Source organism: Sinocyclocheilus rhinocerous, unplaced genomic scaffold (assembly GCF_001515625.1).
Source record: "Sinocyclocheilus rhinocerous isolate Xijiao unplaced genomic scaffold, SAMN03320098_v1.1 scaffold4820, whole genome shotgun sequence".
NCBI classification, from domain to species: domain Eukaryota; kingdom Metazoa; phylum Chordata; class Actinopteri; order Cypriniformes; family Cyprinidae; genus Sinocyclocheilus; species Sinocyclocheilus rhinocerous.
Window position 1 is genome coordinate 7,442 of NW_015639763.1, and position 14,436 is coordinate 21,877.

General features: G+C 37.2%; 1 protein-coding gene across 1 annotated transcript in view; it reads left to right on the forward strand.

The window, feature by feature from the left end:
- The first annotated feature begins 8,076 nt into the window (after positions 1-8,076).
- The window catches only part of thsd7ba (thrombospondin, type I, domain containing 7Ba), a 203,199-nt gene continuing 196,839 nt past the window's right edge, over positions 8,077-14,436 (forward strand). The window contains exon 1 of the mRNA XM_016567351.1: positions 8,077-8,138. The gene's annotated coding sequence lies outside the window, so the exon portion shown is untranslated. The remainder of the gene's footprint in view (positions 8,139-14,436) is intronic.

The following is a 14,436-nucleotide window of genomic DNA, read 5'->3' on the forward strand; positions in this document are numbered from 1 at the left end:
TTTTTCCTTTTAGCTTCTCCCAACCGCCTTTATCTTCACATCTTTTGCTTGCCATCATGAGCCCACTCTCCTTCGAGTCAGTTTCGTTTTCTTATAAGCAAAAATAGATTGCATTAGCGCCCCCTTTTGTCTGCCGTCAACGTCACTTAATTTGACACTTTTTCTTTGATGATGAACCAGCCAGGCCGACTTCTCTAGAACGTCCAGATGGCCAGTCCGCCCCTGAATCCATCTAAAATGACAGATTTTTTGTAACATTATTTAAGTCTTTACTCTTTCAAAGAAATGCTGTTTTTTCATATTAATTCAATTTTCTATTCATCAAAGAATCCTAAAACAATGTATCACATCACAGTGTTTCTTAACCACCAAATCAGCATACTAAAATTATTTCTGAAGTATTATGCTACACTGAAGGCTGGAGTAATGGCTGCTGAAAATTCAGCTTTGCCATCACAGGAATAAATTACATAAAAAAATATTTTCAGATAGAAACAATATTGATTTTTAATGTATTTGGGTCAAATAAATGCAGTTTTGGTGAGCATAACAGACTTTTTCCCCAAAAAATATTTAAAAAATCAAATGATCGTGTAAATGATTTTCATTAAATGGTTGTTTTAAGGCTGTTTATGTCTAAACATAGATCACAATTATATGGCTTATTCTATACCGACTGTCTCTTATTCTGTAAGAGAATTAAATTCTGTAATGTTTGTTTTGCATTATTAGTCTGATGAATAGCAGGATTATCATTGTAATTTAGGAAAAACTTATTTTGAACACTGAGCACTAACTTTATATTCAAAGCCGCTGTACTGATCAAAGATAAATTAAATTCTCCCTGATGGTATTCAATGACTGTGCAAAAGTCAACAGCTTTGTGATTTAATATCCCAATGAATGATAAGCTATTTATCGCTCTCACATCAGAGAATTCTTTAATTAGAAAGATTTGCTTATACAAGGCTTTGATCAAGAAAATTCAGTCTTTTCTCTAGCTCTTAAGATATGAAATCTCATTTCATTTGGTTATTCAGAATATCCAAGAGCAGTGATTCCCAACCACATGTACTTAAGCTGGTCCCAGGGGGTGCTTGGAAAGATTGTGATTTGCTTTGGTAAACCTGTAAGTCTTGCAAATTCTCATTAAATGTGTACAAATGATGGTGTAATCGCTCTTGGGTGATATTTTGATACTTGTTGAGCTTTAGTGCTTTTTAAATTCCACCTTACAATGACTACAAATGACTTCACTTTTGTTAAGTGTCCCATCTGGTTCTGATTTATGAATAAATTCACTGGTAATTCTTTCTCAGAGAGTGTTTCTATCATAGACAAAACAGAAAAATGAGCTCAGGTGTTTTATTAAAGGGACTTGCGTAGTCTGTTTATCACCCACGGTGTATTATTTTTTTTTCATGAATCATCATGATGGTGGCCAGTTTAATAATGTTAATGATAATGTTAAATAATTTCACAAGTTTAAAAGGAGCACTTTTCAGGTTTGGTGTCAAAGAAGAAGACTTTTAAATGTTTTTGCACTTCACAACTTTTTCCTGCCTTTGCTGTCTTGCCAGCTTGCATCCTCTGTTTAAATGTCTTCATCTCAGTGTAGGTGTGTCAAATGCAGACGCAGGGAGTCGTTATGACTCACAAATGAAGGAAGGAGTGATATGAGGCACAGCCGGAGGTCTATGGATTGCAGCATCTGCTTAAAATGCAGATACGTGAAGAAACAGACGCTATTAAGTGTTTGCAGGGAAGAGGGGTCTTTAGTCAGTAAGTCAGTATTACAGAAAAACGGTTTCCCTGGCCATTGTGCTGTTATTACAATCGCTTTTACCCTCAGAAAGTGAGAGGCTGATTATAAAATGACCACAGAGGTGAACATTACTGTGGTTAATGTTAAGCATTAACTAGATTCATTGAGTGTGATTAATTCTCCTTATTGATTGGTCAATTTAATCAGGTTTTTGATGTTAATCTACCTGTATTGAAGCGTAAATCGTGTGAAATCTGCACCTTTGCTGCTGTCCCAATGATTATTGAGACAGTGATCCACCAGAGTCTTCTTGATCTATATACTGAGTGACGTTCATTAAACTCTTTAAGATGCAGTTACAATGTTGATCATTTAACTGCATCCGTGTTAGTTGAGTGCATATGTAGTTTGCGCTACCAGTGGTTTGATTATATATTTTTTCATTGTAGGTTCTTTAGATCAGTGAGTGGCTTTTTGGGTTCTTTAAAGGGGTCATATGATGCGATTTCAATTTTTCCTTTCTCGCTGGAGTGTTACAAGCTCTTGGTGCATAAAGAAGATCTGTAAAGTTGGCATCACAGTATGGTAAGGGGCGTATTATTTCCGTCACACACTCGAGGTATTCGGCCAATCACAACGCACTGGATAGCTGACCAATCACCTCGCTTTTTTAGAATGATGAGCTTTGTAAAAATTGACGCGTTTCAGAAAGGCGGGGCATAGAGGAGAAACAATAATGTACAGTATGTGGAAAATAATGTTTTTTTTTTTACCTTAAACCTCATAAACACATTTCATTACACCAAATACACAAAATAATGTTCTTTTTAGCAGCATCATATGACCCCTTTAAAGCAGTGGTTCTCAACTCTTTTGGCTTCAGGAGCCAGATTTAAAGTGATAGTTCACCAAAAATGAAAATTACTTTATTTACTCACCCTCATGTCATCTTAAACTTGTATGACTTTCGTTCCTTTTGTGGAATATTTTTTAAAGGGGTCATATGATGTTGCTAAAAAGAACATTATTTTGTGTATTTGGTGTAATATGACCCCTTTAATGGTCTCAGATTTCTCATTGCTTTTTTTTTGTACATATGATAGACATCAGTGGTAAGAAAAACAGCTTGGTTACTGACATTCCTCAAAATATTTTCTTTTGTGCTCTGCAGAAGAAAGAAATGTATTCAGGTTTAAAACGACATGAGGGTGAGAAAATAATGGGGAACTATCTAGGGCTGTGTATCACCAGCAAAGTCACGATACGATACATATCACGATACCAATATTGAAGTGGAGATCGCTAAACTGCAAGCTACCCGCTTTTTTCAGAAAGCAAGCGCGTTTATCCACAGTGGAGAGAGAGCGCGCGTGCACATGGTTGCCAGGTTGACAAAGATAATTAGCACATTTAGCAGATATTTCCGTATTGCGCAAGTGTGAAGCTCTGTTTTGGGGATTACGTCTCTTTATATCAGGCAACCCAGTTGTGTTCCTCTGCGGCCAGATTAAACCTTGTTGTAGCCTATATATGCTCTATTCATTCTTTTTTAGAAACCTCGCACTTTTCTACTCAATTTTAAACGTTGTAAAATTTTAAACAAATTAAGCGTGGTCCACTGCTGCACACGTGCCACAATATCGATACAGGGCCAGCTGTATCGAAACTCGTATCGTCAAATCTCTGTGACGATACATCGTCGTATCGATATTTTGAACACAGCACTAGAACTATCCATTCAAGATTGCACTTGCAGTGGTGACCCATCATTATACCAAAATTGTTTATTGTACAAAAATAAATGGCCAGTCAGTGAAATCAGTCATTAAAACTTATTCATATTATCATGAACTGCATAGGGCCAAACATATGCTAAATTATTGACATATGAAGTTTGATAGTTTTGTAAATGTGTAAACATCAGCAGGAGTGTGATTTACCCATAAACCCATATTAAAGAAAGACTGTAATTTCCTTCTTCCTTTTTAAAAGTAATTACACATATTTATTTTAAATATTAAAGTGATTTCATGTTTAGCATAACTATGCATGCACATTAATATTTTATTGTTGCACAATAACATTTTATCACTTGTATCGTTTACCCTGCTATCTGCAGCCCACCAGTGGAGATCCAGTTCTCTAAATGATAGTTTCCTAAAAAAAGAGAATTATTTTATTTTCTTGAAGAACTTAAAGAGGTTCTCATGAGGCATAAAGTGGTAAAACCCATATTGGTTTTGGAATATTTATTTTAAGAGTATGTATTTGCAGGCAATTAAAATTAACTCTCATCTATTCCAATTCATGGAATAATAGTATGTTCTGTCCATTAGCATTCTCATTCATCTCAGTGACCGTTTTTCAGGACTTGCTGCCTCTGTACATGGGCTTGCAGAACTTTTTTAGCCAATCACCTGACTTATTTCTCAGGAGCTGTAGAAAAATGACTTCAAGATATGCTTACAGTGGCTGGCTGATGGCTCCATGCATAGTCCATTTGACACTTTTACACTTTTTTACACTTTATTTCATTTATTTATTTTTTGAAAGAAACTTTTATTCAGCAGGGTTGCAGCTGAGCAATAGCGACAGTAAAGATGACTATAAAGAATATAAGAAGAGGGTTTCTATTTCAAATAAATTATATTCTTATGAACTTTCTATTCATCAAAGAATCCTGGAAAAAAATGTATCATGGCATCCAAAAAAGTGTTAAGCAGCACAACTGTTTTCAACATTGATAATAAGAAATGTTTCATGAGCACCAGGGGCTAACAGGGGGTAACACAACCAGATTATGTCGTCTTTGTACTGGATTAGTTTTGTTCCACTCTACGTTACAATACTGTAGTTTCGGTGCTAAAACCTAGTTTCTTTTTGCACATAAAGCAACACACTCTGGTAATGGATGATAGAGCATGTGTCATGTGGTCTCTTTCAGCTGTCTTGTTAATTTGCTGAGTCGGAGTGTAAACCACGGCTGGGCAATACCCAGCACATCCGACTGCCTCTGCGTTTTATCTCTTGGCTTTTGTCAAACAGGCGCCGGGACATGTCCTACTTGCAAATGGCAAGTTGAAGCCTCCTAAGCCATGGGAGAAGGTTCCAATTATAGCACAGCATATTTTTCTTTGGCAAAAAAGGCTGAAAGAGAAGATGGGTATCAAACAACAGTGACAGGGGTTCAAGGGAGTTATCACAAGCCTTGCCAATTACCACGTTACCCACCAAACGAGAAACAATGCGCAGATCAAAGAGCCTCTTATGACTCATAGCAGTTGTTGTTTGCAAAACTCTGAACTGGAAACCAATGCTGCTGTAATAATGTACGACATGATTTTCTTTTTTCCAGACTAGATGCATCATGGGTAAACCGAAGGCATTTTTTCCACAAAGAGACATCAAATGCTTTCTCTTCTGAACCCTTTTCCTCTTTCAGTTGCTTGCTCTAAATTGGCCAAAATATGGCGATTTCCTATATAGAGGTCATTAATGCATGTAGTGTTTGTGTGCTAAGGAGCAGTTTTGGACTCTTCAGAGACATTTTACATTATTCTCCACTGGTGTGCTGCTATATTTAGAAGACAGCTTTTGTCCCGCTCAGCCTTTATGCTTGAAAGTGGTCTTCCAGGAAAATGATTTTGTAAAATGATTTTGTAAAACTAACTGTAGTCATGGAAAAATGCAATACTTGTGGAGGAAATTTACAAATTATGTTGGAAGCCCTTAGGTGGTTGAGATACCAATGATGCATTCTCATTTTTTAGGCATCCAGTCTCTCTTTAATGGCTTAAACAATAACTGATGACCCCAAAAAGGATAATTATGTAATCATTTACTTGTCCTCATGCCATTTCAGACCTGTTTGGTGAACGCAAAAGATGTTAGGATAAGTGGATGGTGAGTTGCACTATTGCATATTTTGAATATCTGGTTTTGATTTGAGGCAAACTGAAACCCAATCAAATTAGATATTCAAAGATTCTGAATTCATTTGACAGCTTTCAATTTCTGTCAGTATATTAGCTATTTTGTTAGACTATACTGTAAGGTTCCATCCGTTAATGTTAGTTAATGCATTGGATATTATGAACTAACAATGAACTATATTTTTACATTATTCTCCACTGGTGTGCTGCTATATTTAGAAGACAGCTTTTGTCCCGCTCAGCCTTTATGCTTGAAAGTGGTCTTCCAGGAAAATGATTTTGTAAAATGATTTTGTAAAAAACTAACTGTAGTCATGGAAAAATGCAATACTTGTGGAGGGAATTTACAAATTATGTTGGAAGCCCTTAGGTGGTTGAGATACCAATGATGCATTCTCATTTTTTAGGCATCCAGTCTCTCTTTAATGGCTTAAACAATAACTGATGACCCCAAAAAGGATAATTATGTAATCATTTACTTGTCCTCATGCCATTTCAGACCTGTTTGGTGAACGCAAAAGATGTTAGGATAAGTGGATGGTGAGTTGCACTATTGCATATTTTGAATATCTGGTTTTGATTTGAGGCAAACTGAAACCCAATCAAATTAGATATTCAAAGATTCTGAATTCATTTGACAGCTTTCAATTTCTGTCAGTATATTAGCTATTTTGTTAGACTATACTGTAAGGTTCCATCCGTTAATGTTAGTTAATGCATTGGATATTATGAACTAACAATGAACTATATTTTTGCAGCACTTAATTTTGCTTGATGTTTGATTTCTGTGTATACATTTTTAACTTTTCAGGTTTTATAAATAAACTGATGTATTCTGAATGAACATTAATTAATAATGAGTAATTGTATTTTAATGCTGCAAATTCAGTGTTATTTTCTGGTGCTTTGTGACATGTTGGATATATTGGCTAACAACTAAGTTTTACTCATAGATTAAATAGGCTTTTTCAAATTAATTGCTTACACAGATGTGATTTTTTTTTTTTGTACTTGTAAGACTACTCGACTAGTCGGTTACAAAATTTCATTTTAAAAGTCAATGAAATTATTCTTGGTGGACATAATAATATTCCTAATTTTCCTAATAATTTCACATTGAACCTCCAAATGCATGTGGAAACAACATAAAGACAATATTTTCAATACTTCATATTTTAAATGTCTGTAAAATGCCGTCTTTTTACTAAGTAGTACTATGAAGGAAAGCTATTTATTTTCAATTTCTGGGATAAAATGATAGCCATTCAACAGTATAATTGAAAGCCAGGCATAAACGGCAAATTATATATTTTTTATTAATCATTTATTGTCTATTAATTCAAGTGGGGAACATTTGGTATCAATATTTTTATGTGAAGATCGATCATCTCGATACAACATCAGTATCGCAAATATTGTTACTTACAGCAAGTATAAAAAATGCAGAAATTAACACATTATTTTTCCACAGCCATGGTAATACCTCAGTTAATTTTTAATGTAAAGTCATAATTAATGACAAATACTTCTCAGTGGCGTATAAAGTTCATAGCTTAATGCACATCTAATGAATTTAATGCATGTGCTGTCGAGCTAATGGACAGCAGTGCTGCTCATCGAAAAATCTTTTGTGCAGTCAGTTCCATTAAAAATGAATATACCTCACATGCAAATGTCACCCCTTGTGCACTTGCTGCTTAGATAATCCTGTAAGTGTAATTCATGTAGTAATTTACAATTTCAGTAGACACAAATATTGCAGTGCTTTAAAAAAAAAACACCTAAAAGATGTTTCCAGTGCACTAAAATTGGACATTTTGGAATGATTAAATCCACATTCATTTGGATTTCCACATTGTAAAAAGGCAGAGCTGATTCCTTAACAATCAGAAATGAAGAAAACAAACCTCCGTTCCAAAGTCAATATTGAAAGCATCTCAAGGCATTGTGGAGGAATTGTCTAGAAGCATAAAAAGAGAGTGTGACAGCGAAAAGACACTTATGGATGCAGACAAGCAGTGAAAAGGGACCAAAACAATAGTGTTGCACTTCAATGAAGGGCTACCGAGCGTGTGCCACGGCTTCTGACGGCAGCGAGGGACCAGGATTGAGATGAAAATGAGGAAAAGAACATGAAGGGGAAAGAAAAGATGCGTGCGAGCGTGCAGAGAAAGAGAGAGAGCGATTGTTTGGAAGGGGAGGGGGTTACTTGAGGGGAGCAGGGCTGGCTAAATAGGAATCATCCCTCTTAGCCAATGAGTTTAAAGAGAGAAGCAGATGTCACAGGAGTTAGAGGGACCACCTCCGCAAGCTCAAGCACCCTCAGTGAAAAGAGCGCAATGAGCTGTGCGCTGTCACATCGGCAGTTGCTGTCTCCTTTCTCTCTCGTTCTCACGCTCCCGCTCGCTTTCGCAGGCTGTCAGCTGGAAGCATCAGTGTAGGTAAGACTTGCATGTTACGTCTCTGCCTGTAGATTAGCAAAGGATGCCTGAATGGTCATTAAATTGTGTCTGATTTGCCATTTTGTGGGAGTTAGACGTGTTTCTCCTGATAAAGGTGCACTCACAGAAACTGAGGAGGTTCTTATGTAAGTGTCGTGGCTCAGAGCTGATTTTATGCAAACTTTGATATGAGACGAAAGGAGAGAGTCACAGCAGCAGCTCTGAGATCCGCTGTTCCAGAGTGCATGAGTTATAAATAAAGGAGGGCTCTAAATGAATGGAGTCACTTTGTGTGGTCTCCTAAACATGCCGGTTCAGGTGGTTCTGTCCATGGGCAGGTAAATCAGCGTTTAGATGCAGCAAACCTCAGGTTAAAACGACAGCTGTGGATTTTTTTTTTGGTGGTGGTGGCTTTCACTGCGTTCAGCATGTTTTATCTTTCTCCTGACTGTAATAAACGCCTGCCGGCTCTCGCTCAAACCAGGGTCCCAACCCCAAATCTTTTTATTCGAGGGGGGTGTGCTTAGACTAATCAATTCCATTATGTGTGAAGCAGACAACAATGTGGAAAGGTCTAATGCAGGTCTAATGCAGGTTTTTTCAAAGCTGACTGTGGTTGTCAATAGTTGTTACTATCAATGAATGAGGCATTAATGCTGAATATGAGGAATATCTACAACATTTCTCCAATCAGCAAATATATTGTGGGCTGTTGTTTCGCAGCGATATTTTTGTCCCAGGAGTTGGATGTTGAAGCATGTCTTTGAACTTCCATGACTCACTGACGCTTACCTGCCCTACTTTGAGAAAAGTATGATAAAGTATTATTCATATTTCATGTAGGAATTCAGATGAAAGCCTTACAATCTATTACCTGCATTGCTTTTGCCCCATTTTCTCAAGAGTACAATACTTGAAAGTTTGATCAAAATATCAGACGGGAAAATGCTTTGTGTTATTTAGTCAAGACGACACATGGAGACGGCTGTGTGCGGCCCACATGTTCGTTTTGTGTTGCCTTTAAATGGGAGTTTTGAGTCAGTTTGATTGCTTTTCAAAAATATAGAAGATGCTGCAAACTTCTGGATTTTTTTTTTCACATGCAAATGAGTTTTGTGGTGGAATACATGCGAGTTTGATGCAAATTTGGTGCAACTTTGACAACAAATGCGCGCTAACGTCAATACTTTAGTCGTCTTTTTCACACCGTCGTCTTTTCTGATGAATAAATTAATTCAACTCGCCACTGAAAATAGCTCCATTTGGTCCACATACTCTATCAGTAATGTACGTGTGTCTTATATTTCATTTATACTCTTGATGCCGTGTGGAGGAAGAGCGCTGTTCTGCGGCAGCATTTCACCTTAATCGGCGTCAACCATCAGACGTTTGATCATCGTCTCTATCTAGACGATTTTCAGCCAACCAGGACGAAGACATACCTCCCCTCTTGAGAGTCATCTCTAACTGTGATTAACCAAGCACAGCTGAGCTCTCCTGTCTCTTAGAGTTAGTGGATGTACGTTCTCTCGTGCCGTTTGTTTTCAGTTGTGGTGAATTAAAGCTGAAAATGAGAAACTGTGCTCGTGCTCATTGCTGCTTGCTCTGTTTTTGCAGTCGTTTCTGGAGGCGTCTCAGGTGTGACAATCAGGCAGAGTAATGGCAGGTGTGGACTGATGCATATTCGCAGGCTTGAATCATTCATATAAATAAGATGGGGAGCTCAGGGCCCGACTGTGCCGAGGCTCAGAGACTGGCTGTGAATCACTCTAACACCCCGTCAACTCCGAGAGCCAGCATCGGTATAAAACTAGAGCGCTTCCCTTATAGTCAACAAAGTTGTCTACAATGCTAAAGTGTGATTTGCAGTGTAGGCTGCTTCAGTGATTATACTGAGAACGGTCTAGTTTAGTTGCATTGTGTCGTGTAACTTGCTTACAGTGTTAAGGGTTTATAGAATACAGTCTGTATAAAAGAAAATTAATTGATCTCATTAATCTCAATTCTCTCATTGCAATCTCAAGATTTCCTCTTCTATAGTTTCAGATTTTGACACAAACTGCACTTAAATTTATCAAGTTAATAAAGTCTGCTATTACAAGCCAGAGATTTTAACCAGGGGTTAGAAACATTTGTTAATTCTGAGCAGAAACCTTTTTTTTTTTTACATTCGTTTTTCGGACTTGCTTTCCAAATGGTAACTGTTTACAATGAAATTAAAGAATGGTAAATAATGTGCCTTTTAAAAAAAAGAAAAAAAGAGAGAGTATTTTTTTTATGTTGTTAATGCTTTTATTCAGCAAGGATGCATTTACACTGATCTAAAGTGACAGTAAAGACATGTATAATGTCACAAAAGATTTCTATTTTAAATAAATGCTGATCTTTTGAACTTTATATTCATTAAAGAATCCTGAAAAAAATGTGTTATAGCTTCCACAAAAAATAGTAAACAGCACAGCTGTTTTCAGCATAGGTGATAGTGAGAAATGTTTCTTGTAGCAAATCAGCATATTAGAGTTATTTCTGAAAGATCATGTGACACTGAAGACTGGAGTAATGACGGCTGAAAATTCAGCTTTGCATCACAAGACGAAATTACATATTAATATTTATTAAATTGAAAACTGTTATTTTAAGTTGTATTAATATTTCACAATATTGTTGCTTTTACTGTATTTTTGATCAAATAATTCCGTCTTGGTGATCATATGAAATTTCTTCGAAACAAACCCACATTTTTAAATGGTAATGTAATTGCATAAATAATGATGATTGATATTGATATACAACACATTACAAGTTACGTTATTCAAAATATTTATTTAAAAAAAACTGTTCTTTGCTTTAATGAAAAATTATCAGAGCAAAATAATATCATTATTAGCTGATTTATGTTTTCTGTTACATTCTGCTAAAAATAACATTTGTTTTCAGCTTTTGTTTTTTTTTTCTCCTTAAACCATTTCTAATCCCTGATACAATTGCACACATCTCATCAGATTTTCCTAAAATCAAATTATCTGATTTATGCTGTCCATATTAATTGCATAGCTCTACATATTTACCTGTGTGTCAAAAATCGTCTTATTAATGTATTTTTGACCTAAGGAATTTTATGAGAAACATCAAGAAACATGTTTCTTCTGTCTTTGACTGCTAATTGAACGTCACCTTTCTGTTAAATGTGAAACTTTAAGTTTTGGTACAAGTAAGAGTACAAATCATAGTTTTTTTTTTTACGCTTACTGACCCACATCAAGTTGATTTCCACCTTTTGCAGCGGCACACACAGAGCGATTGAAGTTACAACAAAGCATGTAACAATGAAACAAGACCGTGTTCAGTCAATGGTTCTCTCTTAATACAAAATAATGCTGCAATTTCATTGAAATACACCTCACGTGGAAACCAGCTGTTGGTATTTTTCTGCCATTGCTTGTCCATGACACCCAAAGACTAATTTGTCTGTTGATGAAAGCGATTGATTAATACTCGAATTAAATGCCGAACACATCTCCGCACGCATATCGCTGAGATGTATTGGAGCGTTTAAGGTCTTGGCAGACGTGTTCCTCTGTGAGTCGGTAATGGGCGAGGAATGCCAGGAAAGCCTGAGCCCTCCCTCCCCTCACCCTCACAGATAAAAACGATGTGTCCCTGGTGGCCCGGAACATGATTTCAGCCCGTATGAGGTTTCAACAGCTTTCTCCATCTGGCTTCTGTGCAAACAGTGTTGCGCCCCTACTCCAGTGTTTATCGATTGAACCGTTCACTCTATCAGTCATCTATCGTGCTCTCCTTCCTTAGTTGCTTCTCTTAAACATCACAATTCTACTTCTGAAAATCGCAGCAGTCAGTTGAGGACAAGACAAGAGAGAAACATAGAAAGAACATCAGCAATTATCTATAAATATGTCCTTTAGCAGAACTACTGTACGTCTGTCAAGTCCATCAATGTCTTTCTGAAGTTCCTCCTGGAACTGTCCTTGGAAAAACATGCAGCATTATGAAAATTATGGTGATTTCCGTGGCTCACTTAGCTTGAGTATTTCTCCTCCTTGCATGCCTGCCTAACTTCAGATGACCTTTACAATCTGCGCATGTTGAAGTATAAGTACACATAAGTGCGGCCTCATCAGAAACCAGGAAATGACACGTTTTTTCCTCCTCCCGCTGTTTCTTGATGCACTGTATGTCTTCAGGGAGCTTGTTTATGGCTTCTGAACCTCACAGACTGTTTTAAAGAGGCCTGAAGTGACATTAGAAACTGAAACACAGCAACCGAAATGAATATGGTGATTAATTGTGTTTCAGAAGGATGATGTTGACCAGTAGAGGACATTTGAATGTCTCTTTGAACTGAAAGGCTTGCTTTTTTTCTATCCAAACTAAAAAGGCAGCTCATAAGGTCTTTTTTATCTTGTTTGTGTATGCGCGCGTGTGCGTCTGTGAATCAGAGCTTTGCTTCTTACCCTACGATGATGAAAGGAAGACGAAGCCTTCATACATACATATTCAGGTCTCTCTGTAATGGATCTGTGCATGGATGCTTTAGCCGACACAAAAGCAAGGAATAGGCATGTGGAAAGCTATTTGTCAACGACAGCTGAACTGACCAGCCTGATTCCTGTGCATTTTAATGGCCTCCTCTACATGTGCTGCTGCCTCTGTAGTGCGTACAGGGTACAGATTGCTTTATCATTTTAAATGAAACCTACTGATGTGAAGATATATTGCCCGCAGCTGTCTCATAAATCTGTGAGATGGGATAATTTCTCTGAAGCCTGAAGAGTTTTATGAAGAAAATCTGAATGGTATTTGCTTGTGAAGAAATCGATGCCATAATGCCTAGAGTGTTTGTTTTTTCTTTTGAAATGCATCAAAATTTACATAAAACTTTTAAAAGTAATCTTTAGCAAATCTCAAAATAAATATTAATTTTTAATACTGTGCATAATAACATGATGCCTACATTCGCTTACAGCATGCATTAAACATATTTATTTTACTTTATTCATCAATCAATCAATCAATCAATCAATCAGAATCAGACAATATTGGGTATTTTACATCTTTAGCTAATCTCAAAATAAATGTCCATTTTCATACTGTATATTATAGGAATGCTCCGATCGATCGGCCGGAGATTGGTATCGGCCGATAATCACATTTTATGACTCGATCGGTACTAACTAACTTGGCCGATCTTACGAACCGATCACCATTTGATGACGTGAACGCGTGACGACAAACATGATGCGTGGGGACACAAATGATTTGGCACCACAGTTATGTCATCGCTGGTGTGGAAATGCTATGACGTTTCGAGAAACAATGACAAATTCGCTATTTGTCGTGTATGTTTTGCATGATGATATGATGGTTCATTTTTAACTGCAGATTCAGTGACGTTAGAGCTGATCTGCGCCTCACTGCACATGTCTGCGGCGTGTTACGGCTCCACAGGAACCGGAGCTGATCGCGGCCGCTCTAGTCAGTCTAGTCAGTGCTTGTGTTTATCAGCCAGCAGCGGCACGTTTCTGAAGCGGCTCTCCGCGCTGCTTGGCTAAAAATAGTCTGTGAGTTGTCACAGCGTGGAGGACTGAACGAAACCTCGTCGGAGCCGTAAGGGGTAACGGTAACATAACACACTGATCTTGGGCTGCTTTTAAATGAACATTTATTTATAAAACAAAATATCTTCTTTGGCCATATTAGCCTACTCAACAGCATCAACACAGGCTTTACTCCTTTCAAACTTTATCTGGAATGTCACCGTTTCTGTCACTGCAACTTCCCGATCAGGCGAACGAACACACACACGAAATCGTCTGCCTCATGAAAAAACAAACAAAAAAAATGTAGTTAATATTTGCATAATTTATGGTTTATTTTATCCACCCACGACCCACACGCAAATAATCAGAATGCATTTTTTATTACCCGACCTGTGGATATAGGAAAAGCAAAATATGTTTGCTGCGTAAATCAGACGGACTTACTGAAAATGCAAATTAATTCTCTGCCAGCAGGAGGTGCTTTAAAGCGGGAGAAACAGAGGTTTCCCCGGCAACAGCTGTACACAAAGCAGCACTGAGCTCACAAACGCTGCTTTATCAGGCATATAACATGCAAGATGAAATGAAAATGACATCGAAAATTTTCTAAAAATAGTCTTCCTTTAGAAATACAGTGATATAAAATCACCCGCGCCTCGTTTTTAAACGTGCAGTACGTGCTCATGTTTATTCAACGAAGCCTTTTGGAAAATCGGTCAGTTTTGATATTGTGGCCA